This window comes from Phyllostomus hastatus, unplaced genomic scaffold, assembly GCF_019186645.2.
Source record: "Phyllostomus hastatus isolate PE091 unplaced genomic scaffold, TTU_PhHast_1.1 phas_contig_283, whole genome shotgun sequence".
Classification (NCBI taxonomy): domain Eukaryota; kingdom Metazoa; phylum Chordata; class Mammalia; order Chiroptera; family Phyllostomidae; genus Phyllostomus; species Phyllostomus hastatus.
The window spans coordinates 4,410,503-4,428,485 of NW_025333833.1; the positions used below are offsets into that span (position 1 = coordinate 4,410,503).

Genomic DNA, 17,983 nt, shown 5'->3' on the forward strand with positions numbered 1-17,983 from the left:
TTTGGAGGGTCTCAGACTTAAGGCACGTCACTTGTGATTTCTCATTTTACGTATATGCACGTGCCCTTGTCCCTCTCATTCCTCATCAGAACCCCTTTCTCTGGACACATATCATATAGCTTATTCTTCATCATTGGGTTGTTTTAATGTTCCAGTTTGCTATGTATGTGCCTACCAATGTCCTCAGGAGACTCTGTAGGCTTTTGTTGACCAAGTACGGGTGCAGGGTTCAACATAAATATAAACATACTTCAGTGTAATGCAGGCCTATTTTGATGTACAAGATAGGTATAAGTCTTGAGATGTCTAAATTCTTGCTAGTCTTTTAAATACATTTTTAAATTGTTTTGTGTCTATATTAGTGAGATTGTTAAATTCGGGTCATCCTGAAAAGTAAACACAGAAAGAATACTTACTCCACAGGTTACGGAGCACCTTCTCTGTCCTCAGGTAAAAGCCATTTCTTTAGGGCAAGGAGGGGTGCACACATACCAGCGTGCAGTGACACCTGTCAGAAGGGAGCCCCGAGCACCAGGGAGCAGACGCCTCTCACTCTGACGGCACGGCGTGGTCGTCCACGGGTGGGGTTTGGGGTTCCTGTGGGGCGAGGGGCTGCATCTGGACCGAGGCTTCATTTCTTCTCTTTGTGGCTCTCGCCTTGTCCTCAGCCGCAAAAGAATGGTCATCGATAGCCCGTGCGTGGATAGCCCGTGTGCGCATGCGTGAGTCCCGGCGCTGCCCTACTGTTTTTAGATTAATTCATTAGAGCGGGCTTTGTGTGTAGGTACGTTGGGGAAAGGCACGTGCGCTCTCCATCAGGACTTCTACTTTGACTGGACTTAGATATTTTAGAAAGTGTTGCTTGTGGTTTAAGTGTTTTTAATTCCATGACAACAGGCTGGGAAAAATCAGTATTTCACAGCAAATACTGGAGATCGTTTGTTTGACTTTACTTTCAAAGGCTGATCAATAATAATTTTAAGTATATTAATAACAATAACTATTTAGTGTTTATTTAGAATTTCAAGATTTATTGAAGACAAGATAATTAAGTGTTTTGGTTTTTTTTTTTTTTGGTCCCAACATGCTATATCTATATTTATCATTATTCCTTACGTCAGCTCATCTCCCCCAGGTGTCCTCATTTTTGTATCCTGGTAGCACCTCCAAAGCCTTTCTAGGGGCATCTGATAAGCTCATTTACACTCAGACACAAGTCACTGATACAGTCTGAAGTATTAATATCCCAAAGGTCTTCGCATTTTTACAGCCAGAAGTGAAAATAGAAATCAGTCTGTACTAGTAGAGTTTTCTTGTGTGAGGGGGGGCGTTGTTTGTTTTTTTGTTTGTTTGTTTTCAACTCATAGAAGCTTTTTCAGGTCCTGATAACCACACCCCCTAAGTGTCTACTGCTACACTTCTGCCCGAGGTTAGCCCCTTAAGGTAATTCCATCTTCAGTGAGTTCAGAGCGCTTTATAAATTATTACTAATCTTTAAAGCACTCTGCTTGTAGCAAACAGACAGCCTTTCAATCTGTTTGACAGCCGATAAAACAAACACAACATTTTAGGGAAGTAAATTAAATAACATATTTGAAAACACCTGGAGAATGTTCAGGCGTTGCACAAGCAGATTTTTATTGGTGAACTGCTTCAGACCTGACAGTTTCAGCAGTCTCACTAAATCTTTAATCAAGGTGCTAATTTATAATGGATGAGGAAAGTAGGAGAAGTTTATACTGCGATGTTTTAAGGATGAGCTGGGTGGGGAATTCTGATATTTCTTTATTCGAGTGCCCATGGTAAACTGTGCCTTTGATTTTTTAGGGTTCTGGGTGTCTGGGCAAGGAAGGGTAACAGGGTAGACCGTCCGGTGCCCAAAGCCAAGGTGACGACGTCCGTGTTATTTGTAAGTTCACGTCTGAATGAGCTTCTCTTTGATACGACCACCTCTGGAGAGGAAAAGGAAGGCAGCTCTTCACCAATAGCACGGGTAATTGAAAGAGGTGGTGTCCAGGAAACAGCCCCAGGGGTTCCTGGTGCCGCGGGGAGCCCCGTCCGTCCGTCCATCCGTCCGTCTGCCTGCAGACACTTCCTCCAGCAGAGGAGTTCCCTGGAGGAGCCTGAACCTCAGTGCCAACCTGCCCTGAACACCGGACGAGCGGCTCCCGTGCCCGCAGCGGCGTCGAGAGAGAGGAAGTGCCAGGGTCACGATTCGTCAACTACAGCTCAGTTATGGAAACCGTCCTCCTTCCTGGGGTTCAGGCGTTGGAGAGTTCTGAAAAAAACGCCGTGTTATGTGACTTCCTCCATTATGTAATTTGTTTAGAGTAGATTGGTTAGGAAGCGAAACTACAGCTGCCTTCCTTAGATTTTATCTGATTTTTATCTTAAGGAGAATATTCTTTTTTCAAAAAATATTTATTTATTTTTAGAGAGGGAAGGGAGGGAGAAAGAGAGAGAGAAAAGCATCAGCGTGCAGTTGCTGGGGGCCGTGGCCTGCAACCCAGGCATATGCCCTGACTGGGAATTGAACCTGCGATGCCTGGTTCGCAGCCCACGCTCAATCCACTGAGCTACGCCAGCCAGGGTGAATATTCTTACCTATTTTGTTTCTTCTTTTTTTTACAAGAGAAAAGTGTTAACGTTCCTAAAAACCCCAGGTCATTTCATTCTTTTAGTTATGAGGAGACCTCAAGAATTTCCTGATTTCACGAAATGAGTAGCTGCCCCATTTGTAAAACATTAATATGGGAAGTTGTAGGATAGACTGTAAGTGTCGGCAGAGATTGCTGGTTGTACCAGTGGTAGAAGGGCAGGCTTGTACCCGAGGGTAGGCTGGGCGATTTGCAGGCTGAGAGACAGAGGTAAAGTTACGTCTTGAAGGTGGGCCATGCAGGAGACAGTGGGGAGACCGTTCCTTCCAGTGGTGACGGGGCTGACTCTGCACGGGGGGGGGCCCAGTTAGCGACAACCCCGAAAACCTCGGGAGTTCGGAATTTGGCGGTAGGAGATGGAAAGCCGTTGCAGATTTCCGAGCGGGGCGATGTCACGCGCTAAGAAAACGCTCTCAGAATCCTGTCCAGAAGCCTTCCAGCAGTGCAGGCTCGCGGGCGGTGGGCGGCCGTTTTACCCGGAGTGTAAACGATCGTTTGGGGCTGCTTAGGCATTCGCATTTATCCCCGAAGCTTTCGGAGTCTGGTTCCGTCTTCCCAGTCTCATTTCCGCTTGTGTCGTTGGCTCAGCCGTCTGTTTTAGCCACCGCGAGCCTGGTGCTTCCCAGGCTGCGTCTTCTGTCTGGAACCCCTTCTGCCGTCCTCTCTTCCTGCCCACGCATCTTCTCTTGCAAAAAGGGCTTCAGCGCAGACGCCACCCCTTCTCCAAACCTTCTCCAAACCTCCTCCAACACTCCGCTTTCCTCTGTTATGTGTGTCTTTCCTTAGGCACAGACTTCTCTAGTGGCTCCCAGCACGTCGGTCCATAACTCGGTGGTTAGCTGACTGTCTTGTCTCGGGACCAGTGAGCTTCCCGAGGGCAGAGGCCCCCGTACTGTACGCCCAGCACCCACAGCCGTCTCCCGTGCATTGGCAGCCGTTTGTTTAAACGCTCTTGAAGGAGTGAGTGGGTCCCTCTCCATCCCCCACCAAGTGCTGAATTGGAGGACTCGTGAGAGCCTACCCAGCACTAGCTGAGTGGGTGGAAATAACAGTGGAGATTTGTATTCCGTGAAAATCCGATGAGACAAAATTTGTACTTGGAACTTCAGTGGATGGACCGGTAAATTCCCTGGCTGGTTCGGAGGGAGTTGTGTTGTAACGTGAATCCTCAGATAACTTACTGAGTTGCTTCTTTGATGCCGTTGAAAGCGAAGGACTCTCTACAACTGGGAGAGTGATCTGTCTCTGCGTCTTCAAATTATGATTCTTCTCTCCGAGGGAGCTAACGTTTCCTTCTCTCGTCGTTCACAGCACTGATTTTACCGCCAACATGTGAATAAAAAAAACACTTCCCTTTTTACTTTGTTTTAGTGTCTTGCTCAGGGAAGTCGTTGTTATGGCTTTTGGTAAGAAATGGCTGATTACTATAGACATTTACACAATCATTTTTTTTTTTTTTTTGGAGAGAAGCAATTCAGGGCTTTAAAACAGTCGCATTCCCACCAAATAGAAAGGGCTCTTTTAGGTCTCTGCTGCAATCTGTATTACATGCAGATATCTGTACTTCGGCCTCCGTGGTTCCGGAAGATGGATTTCTTCCAAACACCATATGCTAGTGGAAGGTGCTATTTGCAATTATCTGTAGCGCACAACCTTCGCTGTTATGTTTCCCTTTGTAATTCAATGCCATATTTACATCTTTCAATTATCATAATTATTTATGGTTTTAGACGTTTAGGCAAATGATCTTGTACTTTCAAGGGTACCAGTCACCCGAGCTCTACAGAGATAAGAGCTTTAGGAAGGCACTCAGGCGTACCGGTGCTCAGTTCTTTATTTTTAATCACGACGCTTTTCCGCTTCCTCTTTCCTTCTCAAGTGTAATAGAGGAATGCTAATAGCCACATCCACAAGGTGTGGCTCCGGAAGAAACATCCTTCAGAATAAGAAGCAGCGAATCCCTGCTGAGCTTCTGTCTCGTCTTCTTCAGGAAGGCTGGGGCGGAGGGTTGAGTTTCCTCACTTTTCAGGTCCCGGTCTGTCAGGAAGGCGGCGGGAATCTGGGCACCCCAGGCCGCACGCCGTCCCCGTGGGCCCTGCTGGCACGGAGCTCCGAGGCACGCCTGCCTCTCGTGCTCTAGACCGTGACCTCCACATGAGTCTGGGGCGGGGACGTGTTATTATTGGTTCGCACTGAACTTGCAGCCCACTGGAACTGCCGAGCCTTTCTTCTTCTTGGTGTTTTGTTTGGGCTTCTACTTATTGAAGTGCAGGACTTGACATTATTATGACAGCGACGTTCTTTTTCTCCATTCCACTGGTGATTGCAGCCTTTGGAGATAGCGGTGGATCCCGATTCTCTTCTCCGACTTGTTCACTGTCCCCTCTCTGTGGTTGTGATGAGCTTACCAGGGGGGGCGTGGGGACAGGCCCTGTCAGAACAGGCTCTGGGACCTTCCGAAGTAGCAAGAGGACTTCACTCCCCCTCACCCATTTCTTAACTTCCTCTGACTTCTGGGTGCCCAGCATTATTCCTCGGGGACAAAAGTGGAAAAGGAAATCCTCTTACCATAGCAAAGCGACTCAGCCCCCGAGTTCCTCGTCACTTTGCTGCTTAGTATTCTCCTGGGTGGAATGCAGTCCCCGCTGGGGGCAGTGACTTTTTTTATACCTGATGAGCTTCCGTCTCCATTAGCATGCCTGCTCCTTCCTGCAAGGGGAGGCTCAGCCCTCTGGGACAAGCCCAGAACATTCTAAATCGCGCCAATGGAAACCGTCGGCAGAAGATGGGTGACTTTTAATGAGGACATTTTCTCTCTGTGGCCCGTCCAGCAGGAGAAGTGGACCCGAGGAAACTGGGGCGACAGTTTGCAAGGTGGTTTTTCCTGAGATGGCTAAAAATATGTGCTCAGCAGAGAATTAATGAATGACAGAGACCTGATGCGAAGCAGTTCTCTTTTCATTAGGGCTATTTAGCTCACTAATACAATGCCGCCGCCATTCGAAGGTGGAGACATTCTGTCCTGTGAACTTAAGTGCGTAGTCTCCCTTGCAAACACCTGGCTCAGCATGTTGACATTTAAGAGAATTGAAGGACTTACATGGGCAGCATTACCATGATAGCAGCCTTCATCCCGTGGTTCCAGATGGGTGGGCTCTTAGCATCCCCCCTGCGGATCCGGGAGCTGCCAGGGAAGTGTTGTTTTTTTCTAGCCGGGGAGTAGTCACCATGAAAGCACTGTCTGCATGAATGTGCTGGCTAATGGACTCCTCGCCGGCAGGGAAGCTATGCACAGGTGTACTTTAGAAAATGTGACACATTCCCATTTATAAAACATGATAAATCCAGCCATTGCCCAAAAGAATATGGTTCTCTAAAATGAGATGCTGACTTTCATCATTACACAGGACAATTAGAAAAGAACTCATTTCCCTGCCAGTATATGCTGAGCGCATCATATGTCTGAGGCTCTGGGGAAGACACAGAGGATCAGAGATGAGTAGGAGATCATGCTGGACCAGCAGGGGTGCTCGGAGCAGAAGGGGAGCCAGAGACTTAAGTAGCCCAGTGTGGCCGATGAAATGATAAAGCTGCTGTAACCCCAGCGATAACCACAGCAATACATCGAATGTGAGATGGCAGAGGAGAGGCCCCTGACTTAATGGTGAGGGGCAGGAGTAGCATCAGAGGAGAACTTTCTGTTGAAGAGATGCTGGCACTGAATCTCAGCGAGCCAGGGAGTGGGTGTGTGTACGTATTTTTTTGTATGCATGTGTATGGATGTTTTTGTGGGAGAACCCAGAGAAAGGGTGGGCTATTCCTGGAAGTGGGTTGGACCAAAAGCCTGGAGGTGAGCAACACAGCGAGGTGGCTGGAGCCTGTGGTGGTCGTGTGAGTGGGAGATGGGGTGGGAGTGATGGAAAGGGTTTAGAATGGGGCCAAGATATTTGTAAAAAGGCAGTAGCAAAATCTACTAGTTGTACGAGCCCCAGTGGCTGTGGGACTTACCACTGGGCAACACCACAGATTTATGCTGTCACAGATAACAATGAGCACCTTTTCCGATGTGGTTGTTTTTCCTGCGTCTCACTTCTATGTTCACGGTAGAGATGGACTGCTCTGAAGCACAAAAAATCCATTACATCTTAAAACAATTTTTAAAAGGGATCCAGTAACATACACATAGTTATTAAAGAATAATAAAGGTGAGCTCATAGACGTTAAAACTTTTAAGGGTCAATCTTGATTTCATTAGCTTTTGTGGGATACTGTTACTCTAATTTTATTTAGGAGGAAACTGAGGTATGGAGGTTACAGTTTATAGAGGTTACAGTTTAGCTGGGATAACATAGTTTTCCGGGACATTATGGGCATTAACAGGGATCAGTGTGTGTTAATTTATAGTGTGATTTATGCAGCAGATGTGTCTTAAGAATGTGTCTATATTAGCCCTGGCTGGCGTAGCTCAGTGAATTGAGCGCGGGCTGCGAACCAAAGTGTCCCAGGTTCGATTCCCAGCCAGGGTACATGCCTGGGTTGCAGGCCATAACCCCCAGCAACCGCACATTGATCTTTCTCTCTATCTCCCTCCCTTCCTTCTCTAAAAATAAACAAATAAAATCTTAAAAAAATGTGTCTATAAAATAAATTCTGGGTTCAAACTATTTTAAATGTGATGGATGAAAAGATTTTGGGGAAGATATATAACTACCTTCCAAGGTTATTTTGGGGGGTGAGTGTGAATTTTGTGCTGCATTCCACACTCAGCTTTCCAGGCTGAGGCGTGTCGTGTCCAAGCCACCGTCAGGCCCGCCGGGCGCGGTTTCACACGCACACCTGCGGTGCTGTGCCCACGGCCCTCGCGCCTCCTGCCTTCACTGGTCAGCGGTGGCCTCTTCATTCATTCTCTGGTTTCTTCTATTTTTTTTTCCTTTGAGGATGTGATCGGAGAAGAATCCAGTTGCTGTTTTTGGAATTCAGTTTGTTTTCTCTGCGAGCCCTTTCGCCCCAGACAGGCCGTAAAAGTCAGAATGAAGTGCTTGTTGGATTCCAGCCCCTGCCTTTATGTCGGTCATTTAGGACAATAGGCTACATGTTGACTGACAGTCCCAGTACGGAGGGGCACTGCTGTCTGCGCCACATCGCACGTGACGTTTACCCACACGGAGGGGTGCGTTCTGTCTGGGGCTCCCCTGTGCCCACGCTTCCTGCTGCCACTCAGTCACCGCACGGGTGTTTTTCTGATCGGATTTTTGTTGTTATTTGCTCCTCTGGTTTAGCCCCGATTCCCTTTTGCCTTTCCGCTTCAGGTGGTTTTGTTGTCATTCGTTTGTAGCTTCCAATGTCCTCTGTCCTCTTCCTGGCTTTTCCCCAGTCCTGTGGACCTTCCCACGTCTAGCGCAGACTCAGCCCGTCCCACCAGCCCGTCCCAGCGCACCCCAGCCCAGAAGCCCCCGTCTTCGCTGCATCCGCGACCTCCAAGGCCCACCTTTCCTGTGCCGGTCACTCACCGTGCTGCTTTCCGTCGTGACATCGTACGGAAATCTCTCCGTTCTTCAGGCTGGCGAATTAGAGCCAACACGTGTGTCCCCTAGAGCAGCAGTTCCTTAATCAGTCGTGGATTTTTATGGCCAGAAAACTCCCCGTTGCAAGGACACAGTGTGTCACAGGATGGGAATCCGTCTCGGTTCAGTGACCCAAGAAGCACCATGTGCAGTTGACGGCGGGCTCACCAAGGAACTCAAAAACCTTACCGCCAAGGCCAGGATAGGTTTCCGGAGACTGAAAATATAATTTTTCGTGTGGTATTAAACGTCTTACTAAAATGAAGTCCAGACAGCAATCACATATTCTTGAGCGACTTATCCTGAGCCGTTATCTGTGAGAGATTAGACCGGGAGAGGAGGCGGGGCACAGGCAGACCCTAAAGGGGTCTCCGCTCAGAAGGGTCTCCTCTGTCGTGCTGATCCATCCCGAGTGAGGAGAAGCAGGATGCTCTGAGGATGCTGAGGGAGACGTCCAAAGCCTCGTGAGTCTTTGAAAAACAGTGAATCTTAGTTCAGCTTTTATTAGGAATCGTTTGTTCCTTTTCACATTCGTTCTTTCCAATTGTTCCTGAATCCTGAAGGGGTGTTAAGTCGAAGAGGTGGGAGAGACAGCCCCTGCACCTAAGCCTGGGAGCTGAGACGTACACACACACAGTTACTGTGCAGTGGATGGTGGATGCCTGTTGTCTGACTTGTCCTCAACATGTTACGTTGTACAGAGAATCTCTAAGGGTCTTTCTACCTGTAAAATCACACGAGTGCTATATTCACAGAGGCCTAAGAAGTCCAGAGAAGACAGCATTCTTCACAGTGGAGTGGTCCAAGAAGTGTTTGGTGGGAATGATACTCAACAGGGCCTCGTAGGAACGCCTTGACAGGCAGTGATTGTGATCATGGCAATGCACGAAGCAGGCCATTTGCTGAGTGTCTGCTGTGCAGGTGGCAGTACAGTAGGTGCTTTAAGCGCATGTTGTGGTGAGGAGGGCAGAGCAGAGTTATTATGAACACCCTGAAATTACACTGAAAATTTTCTGTATGTATAAATTCGTACATTTTTATGGAGAAAGCTTCTAGAGCCCCTTGTACCATGAGCCATGGCAGAGAGAGAGAGGAGCGCCAGCGATTCCTGACCTTGGGCTTGGAGAAGTGCCACCTTGGCAGGGGCGGGGGTGGGGTGGAAAGAAGGAACTGTTGAGCAGCCGGTGTGAGGTGTCCACGGATTGTCTTCAGGAGCCGGAATGTCTGCATTTAGTCAGCCCTGCTAGCTGTGTGGCCTCAGGCAACTTACTTAACCTCTCTGAAACCAAGACCTCTGCTTTCTCGGTTAGCTGTGCCGTGCTTACTTAACAGTTCTTCGAGTTGCTCTGAGCAACACTGAGTTGCTCTTGAATAATATTGTCATAACTCAGTTATTCAAACCCTCTTTTTTACTTTCAGTTTCTGACCTTCCTGATTATCAGGAGGAAGCATAAAGAGGCCCAGGCAGCCAAAGTTAACACACGACGCCTGTGATCTGCAGCTCAGGGAGTGCAGGGCCGCAGCCTCACCCCGGGCCGTTCCGGGTTTATTTTAGACCCAGACCATACTCCCGGGGCTGGACTTTTCAGTTTAGAGTAAAACACGGAGCCGCAAGTGAGATTGGGAGCACGGCTCACCAACAGATGCATTGCCACCAGCAAGCAGTGACAGCTGTCGCCCGGGGAGCAAGGGGAGAGACAAGGAAAAAAGGCATAAAGGAAAATAAAACAATTTTTAAGTAAACGAAGGAATCCATAGCAAAAATCACTGAAGTAACGAGAAATACTGAAATTACGTACAGAACACTGTTTAAGAATATAGGAAATGAATCCATACTCAATTTCTGTAAGTTGCAACAGTCATTTGTCAGCCTTTACCTTGCCCTTCCAACAGCTTTTAACAATATTGATCGCTCTCTCCTCCTGGGAGCACACGCTGTTCTTTTGGCTTCCAGGACGCCAAACACCCCTGTTCCGCGCCCCCCCCCCGCCCCCACCCATGCCTCTCCTGTCTCTTTCGCTGATGCATTATCTGTTGCCTGGCCTTTGAGGCTCGCCCCTGCCCCGGGCTCTCCTCCGTATCTTTTCCTTTCTCTCGTAGACACTCTCTTCTACCCCGTGGCTTCAGCTACAACTCTGGCATCTAGGACTCTCAGCATCTGTAGCTCCAGGGCTAGACTCTAGACTCGTATTTCCAACTGACTGCTCGAAACCCTAATCGGATTTTCAGAGCTGCCTCACACTCAGTATGTCAAAAGCCCTGTTGATGGTTATTTGCTTCTCATACCTACCAACCTCCAGGGTCCCCTAGGGTTTATTTATTTATTTTTTGATCCATTCAGTTATTTATGCATTCATTTATTTGTTCTTTAATTCAGTGCATGTGTACTGAGTGCCCCATAGACGCCATTCATTGTTTCAGGCCCGGGGAGGGCAGTACAGCAGGTGACGGTCCTGGTTGTCCTGCAGCTCACAGTCCAGTGGGTGAAGATGGACAATAAAAAAAAAAAAAAAGAACGAGGAAAACTTAAGCTAGTGATTATGTGCGCTGAAGAAAAGAAGCCGGAGGCTGTGACGGAGCGTGGCCGAGCCACGCCTTCCCTCGGCCCTGGAAGGCCACGTTTCTAGAGGGAGGACGTTTTGAAGGAGAAGTTCACGGCAGGAAGGAGCCACCCAGGTAGAGGCCTGGGGAGAGCCTCCGCACCTGCCCCCCCCCACCCCCAGCAGGGGCGGCTGGCAGAGAGGCCTGAGTCGGAGTGACCTTGGCGAGCTGGAGGAGCAGGAGGGGGGTCCTCGCAGCTGCACGGAGGATGGAGACAGCGCCAGAGCCGGAGACAGGGGTCCGGTGGCCCAGGACTGCGTGGGCCTCGGGAGAGGACGATTGGGGATTTTCTTACTGCACTGGAAAACCAAGAAAATGTTCTAAAAAGAGGAGAAAAAATGACCTGGTTTATGGTTTAGAAAGACCTGTGTAGCTTCTGGGTGGAGAATGGGTTCACGGAACAAGAGTAGAATCAGAAACATGGGTTAGGATGCTTTCGATAAGGTGGCGCAGGTGAGAGGTGGTGCGGGCCCGGAAGCCCGAGGGCAGGTCTGGGAGAGCAGAGGGAAAGAGGGGTGCAGACACAGCCGGGGGCTCTGTTTGGTTTGATGGCCCGATTCAACGGTAGCGTCAACGACTGAGCCGTGGAAGACTGGGTGCGGGGGGTGTAGGCCCAGGGTGTGGGGGAGGGGATGGGCTGGGGGTGCAGCAGGGATTTAAAAGTTTGGTCTTGGACATGCTTATTCTGAGATATTTATTCGACATAGTAGAAACTTTAGAAAAGATTTTATTTATTTATTTTTAGAGCGAAGGGACGGGAGGAAGAAAGAGAGGGGCGGAAACATCGATGTGCGAGAGAAACATCCATCGGCTGCCTCTTGCACGCCCCCAGCCGGGGACCTGGTCCGCAACCCAGGCATGTGCCCTGACTGGGAATCGAACTGGCGAGCTTTTGGTTCTCAGAATGACGCCCAGTCCGCTGAGCCACACCAGTCAGGGCTAGATATAATAGGAATGTGTTAGACACGTAGAAATGCCAATTAAAAATAAGCATTAAATACAATGTGTGCATCTAGAGGGTGGGGGAGAGGTAAGTGCTTGAGGCATGAACCTGGGGATACATGTGTGTAAATGTGTTCACGTTTTAAAGGCTGATAGGTTGGGTGAGCTGGACCAGAAAGGCTGGCGACGGCAGAGGAGGAGCAGGGAGGAAGGACGGCTGGTGCGCTGCAGGGTTGGGAAGCGTGGCAGGGAGCAGGAGGGACAGTGAGCGAAGGGCGCGGAGAAGGAGCCGTGGGTGGGGAAGAGGGAAACCCAGGGAAGCTGGAATAGCGGGCGGCTGTCAGCGGAGAGAATGTTTCCGGGAAGAGGAGGGGAATCATGTCAGGTGCCACGGAGGCCTGGAATAATTGTCTGCTCTACAGTTTTTGGCCAAATGCTTGCTGATCTTCTCATTCGGTTTCGGTATTTGGAACGTAGTTCATCTCTTGATTGCACTTTACATGGACTGTGTGTGAGCATGAAATAAAGTTGACTTTTGTTACCCTCTTCGAGCGCCTTTGAGAAAATAAGGGACTGAATCGAGCTGCGTAGGTATCGCAGCTGCTGGTTGTCTGATGGTTGTTTTACATACTCGTTGTAGAATGTTCCACACGAATCCCTATCACTGGGGGGACATCCATCAAATGCTGGCCCCGGGCTCATGGGCCCGCACCACTCCGGTCATCTGGGGCCACTTAATCCGCACACCTGGGCTCGCCTCACCCAGGCTTTAGAACCGGCCCCCGTGGCTGGGCAGTGGCTGCCCGGGCAGCATTGCTATTAGTCTCCCTTCATCCCGTGTCTCTGTAAGTGGCTTTGGCTTTGAACACTGTGAAAATGGCCCCACCTTCCTCTCTGGGACTGAGTTCTCGTTTTGGTTTTCCGCCTGGTACCATCTCGCTCGCTGGGGTCTGGAGTTCTGTTCTGATTTCCTGCTCTGCTGGGGAGTCTCGGAGCCCCAATCCCAAACCCTGGTCTCTGCCAGCTTCCCAGCACCTGCCTTTTGTCCGCTCTGAAGTCCCGGCTCCCCTTCCGCCCACCCCTCCCACCCCTCCCACCCGATTGTTCTCGACCGACCTCCCACCGAGACCTCTACCTTTCACCCACTGCCGAACTTCCTCTCTCAGGTTAATTGTCCGCTTCCTTAGATGTCCTGTGTGTGTGTGTGTGTGTGTGTGCTGTCTCCCTGAGGCACACAGTTGAGTTCTGCTCCAGACCTGGGCCTCCGTAATCCACACCTCCCTCGCCCTGCCATGCACTCTGCCACAGCCCAGGACCTTGCCTTCCGTGGGGAGTGACTCTAGGGCGCGACGGAGGCACGTGTCTTTCAGACTGGCTTTGCTCGGTGTTATCGAGTGAGCCGCCTTCCAGAACGGAGAAACGCACAGATGTTCCTGACTCTAAACAGGACAGGCGCCCTGGAAGCCCGGCTGGGTCAGCCGCCGCCTCTGCCTTCGAGGAGGACGGCTGGTTTTCGGTGTCGCTGTCGCTCCTGCCCCTTCCAGCCGGCGCATCAGCTCTGTCACGCTGCGCAAACTGTTCCCTGTTCCCGTGGACTCTGGACTCTACGTGCACTGGAGCCCCGTGCTCACAAAACGTGAAAACAGTTCGGAAATAACACCCCAGCTGATGTGGCAAAGACCCTGGTTCTTAAACATAAAAACTGACCAGAGGTTACGTGCCTGTGCTCCGTATTTATTCCTTTCTAATTAACCTCGATTAATCGAAACATATGCGGGTTGTCTCCCAGGGAAATATTTAAATTCTTCTGGTCACGCTGTGCTTTTCAACAGATGATTGGAACGCTGCCCAGGCGTGAACCCTGTCATCCTTCCTCCAAACAGTTTGCCGCTTGTTTTACCCAGCATCCTTTGTTTTTTCATGACCAGTGGAAATGGCAGTGCTACAATGTTTTACTGGGAAATAAAAATAAAAGAGAGTGATAGCTCTGAATTTCTAATACCCTCTCCCCCCAAAAGATTATTCTTGATGTACAAAAAAAGTATCATAATCTTTGCTTCGAATGTAGGTTTTTTAAAATTTAAAAATTTTTAATTTTTAGAGAGAGGGGAAGGGAGAAAGAGAAGAAGATAAACATTGATTGGCGGCTTCTCGTATGCACCCAGATTGGGGACCGAACCTGCAGCCCAGGCACGTGCCCTGACTGGGAATCGAACTGGTGACTTTGCAGGAGGATGCGAGATCAACTGAGTCACACCTGGGTCGGGGCGGATGGAGGTCATTTTTAACATTAGGGAACCAGGAGAACTAGGAGTCTCATTTTGTGAAACTAAAAACGTATGAGTTTCAGCAAGACAGGTTTGTGGTGACACGCGGTATAATTTCTGGGCCAGTTTCAGTACTTGGTTGCGCACAGCCTGCATCCTTGCTGGGGACTTGGGCCTCAGAAATGGAATCACTCTGCCGACTGATGCTGGGCGGAGGCCTGGAGTTGTTTGAGAAAGAGAGCATTTCCCGTGCCCATCACCCCAGCACCTGGGGTGAAAGGTGAGCCAGGAGAGCCGTGCTGTTGACAACTGTACCTTTCCATGAGGAAGGGGGTTTCTCAGAACCACAGATGGGTTTTGTTAGACCTCCAGACATGTTCGTTCGCCGTAGTATGAAAGTCTCAGAAGACTCACCTTTAGTAGCTCTTGCAGGGTCTTAGCTGTTGGTCAGCTAGTTCATCCCACTCTGAAGGACGAACTATTTCCCGGGAGGCCCTTTGGGACTCACAGAGAAAGGATTTTGTGGCCCCTCTCTGGGTTCTGGGGCCCAATGTCACTACGGTGGTGGCTGGGGTGTCCCCTCCCAAGAAGATGTTCTTTAACACCAGCTGGCCGTCCTACAGTTCCACCCAATCCAGACACCACCTGGCCGGAGGTAGCGTGAGATTCCACAGGTTGACGGCTCCGTCCTGTGAGACTGTCCCTGTCCTCCGCCACCCCCGTTCCAGCCCCCAGCCCAGCCTTCAGCAGACTGGTCACTAGCTGGTGGTTCCAGGGACCCCTCCCACGCAGAATGCCCATGGCGAGTCCAGCCGGTCACCTGTGCTTCTGACTGACTGGCTGTAAGTCAGACGTGCCCATGACCTTCTTCTCAGGTTCAGTGAATTGGCTACAGCGTCTCACAGAACGCAGAGAAACGTTTTCCTTGCTAGACTGCCAATTTGTTGTACAAGGACACAACTCAGGACCAGCTGGGAGGGAGAGGTGCACAGAGCCAGGGCTGTGGGGAGGGGCCAGCTGCCCCCGCCCCGACTCCTTTCCTCTCCTTTACAGCAACGTTTCTCGAAAAAATTGTCTATAATCAGTCTCCACTCCCTCTCCTCCCGGCCTCTCTGTCTATTCCAAACAGACTGTCCTCCACCCCACTCCACGATGACAGCTCTTGTCCACCTCCTAAAGCACACCCCCCCCTCCAGTTGTCCAATTCTGTGGTCCATTCTTGGTTCTCTTCCCCGCCACGTTGGCTGTATTTGATGCAGCAGAAGGGCCCCTTCCTCCATGGCATGCCCTCTTGGCTTTGGGCCACCTCTCTCTTGGTTCTCCTTCTAACTTGTTGACCACTTCTGTTCACTCCTCTCCTCCCCCGGCCCCCCCCCCAAACATCGGACAACCCAGGGCCCAGCGCTCCGACCCCTTCCCACCCAACTCCTGGCTCAGTGATCTCATCCAATGGCCGGACTTGGGTGAATTCCAAATACCTGTCCCTGGCTCAGACCCCGCCCTGGATGAAAGACTCACGGGTCCGGCCCCGACGGCGTTTTTGTGCTGCTGATAAAAAGCTGCCCCTTTCCGCGAGCTCTGGACTGTTCTGGAACCGTTCAGGGGAAACACACGCCTCTCAGAGGAGCTGGACTGTGTCTCCTGCCGCTGTGCGGCCTCAACCGCTCTCAGCAGCCATCTCTCCACCTCCTCGGGCTGGGAGGACAGCGGCCTCGCGGCTGGGCCCGATTCCCAGCCCCCAACCCTCACGCCCCTTCCTTTTAGTCTTTTCTGTTTCAAAGTTCTTCCCCTTGGCGAGGTCGAACTTCTTGAAGTTACCCTTGACTCTGCTCTTTCTCCCATACGCCACCTTCGATCCACCAGCAAATCTTGTTGGTTTTCCCCTGTTTTCGAATGCATTCGAAATCAAGCACAGCTCACCCCTCCCGCTGCCGCTACCCTGGTCCGAGCCCCACCCTCGGCCGCCTCCGTTATTCCCAAAGCCAGCTTCCCCTTCGGCCCCCCGTGGTCAGTTCCCAACACAGCGGCCACCGGCATCTGGCTGGAACCCAGGGCGCATCGCGTTTTCTCTCCACCCCAAACCCTGGTGTGCCGCTCGCTCGCTCGCTCAGAGTACACCTCAGTCCTGAGAATGGCCCACAGCGCCTGCGCAGCCCAGGCCGGCCCTGCGGCGGGACCGCCTCTCCTACCCGCGCTCCGTGCGCCCCGGGGCCTCCACGCCGTCCCTCCAGTACGCCCGGCGCACGCACGTCCGCTCCCGGCCGGGTGCCGGGGGTGCTTCCCCCTCCTTTTTCGAGTCTTGGCTCCAGTGTCACTGTGTCATGTCAGAGAAGCATGAGACAAAGTAACCCCTCTCCCGCCACACTGGTGCACACACACCCCCCTGGTTACTGTTTCTTGTCATTAGAATCTAAGCTTCGTGAGGCTAGACACCTATATTTCTCCCGCCTCTGCTACATTCCCGCTTTCTGAAACAGGGTCCGTCTGCTGAGTAGGAGTCCCACACACCTTGGTCAATGCGTCGCTACATCGACCTGTGGGAGACTGTCGTTAAAAGGACACAAAGAAAGGTTCGAGTGGTTTTGCCCAGCTGTAATCTCTCAGTGCCAAGGCACAGGCATTTTCGGGAGTCCGGGGATGGGTTTAAATCTGACTTGACAATGGCATTGATTGTTCACAACGGCCTGAAGGGCAAGAGGTTCCTACGGAGAAAGCAAGCAGGCGCCATCTAGTGGCAACGAGGGAGGACCACACTTGCGTTCGTCCCTGATTGAGAAGCTTGTTAATTAATTCTGTGCAAGCAATACTTAGGACAGCCATAATTCTCAAGTGCGATTTCACACAGAATTTATCGATCTAAAATACAGTTCCACGTCTTCTGAATTATTTATGACTCATTTCTACTTTATTACTTTTTGCTTTCTGGGATTTGACGTCCTTTGTTCCTCTTTATTTTTCCTCTTATTTTTATTCTCCACTTTTCTTTATATTCTTCGGTTCACACTGTACCGGCCTAGCCACCGAGTGGGCGGATCCAGACTCCGTCTTCCGAGGATGTATATTCTAATAAAAGCAGCCCCCGTGAGGGGGGAGGTGGGGAGCTGGCCCAGGGCTGCGGCAGCCTCGTGGGCCCAGACTTCAGAAGCCCCAGGAGGCTTTGGGGTCGAGTGTGTCTCCACCACCGGGCCATGAGCTTCGGAGTCGTGGCGTGCTGTTTTCCAGAAAGTGCGCATGTAATTACATAGAGAAACAAAGAAAGCGGCATTCATGCCCATGCACACTGGCAGGAGAGACAAAAATGAAAGTCTGTGTCCGTCAAACTGTCCGATAGCTGGGCCCTCCCAACGCTTGGTCAGTTACAGCGGAAGCTCGTCCGCCCACTTCCGGGGCCGCGTGACCCAGCCCCCAGCAGCCAGGGTGGCGCTGGGCCGGGTGTGCTGCCACCCGGCGGCCCCAGGGGTGGTCGGACTAGCGGGGCGGGGCGGGGCTGGGTGGCGCGAGAGGCCAGGAAGAGGGCCTAGCACCCGGTGGATGCCTCGGTTTTGCTTTTGTTTTTGTTTTTGTTTTGTTTTGAGCGCTGTAGCTTGAAGCCATCTTTTCAGTCTCTGCCTTTCCTTTTGCTTTAAAAGAACGTTAGCACTTATTGCGTGCTGCCCGTGTTTACATTTTTCCTCGGTGATGTAATCTCTACCCCCCCCCCCATGCTCAGCTACTTGAAGACAGGGGGCCCCAAGCTTGCCTGCCTATGGCCTCGCTATGGTGGGCACAGGTTACATATTTGGGGTGGGGGTGGGGGGGCCGCTAATGGTGGTCTCAGCTGGCGTCTGGCCCCAAGCAGCCCCAGTGGAGCGGTGCTTCAGCTAGTTATTCGAGAAACTGCAACATTTGTTAAGATGTGTGCCCTTGTAAACATAATAAATGTTTGAGGTCCAATAGTACCATCTTCTTTTGA

The 17,983-nt window shown here is 50.9% G+C and overlaps 1 protein-coding gene across 6 annotated transcripts in view; it reads left to right on the forward strand.

Moving 5' to 3' along the window:
- DNM3 (dynamin 3) overlaps positions 1-17,983 on the forward strand; it is a 369,444-nt gene that overhangs the window by 61,359 nt on the left and 290,102 nt on the right. The window lies entirely within an intron of this gene.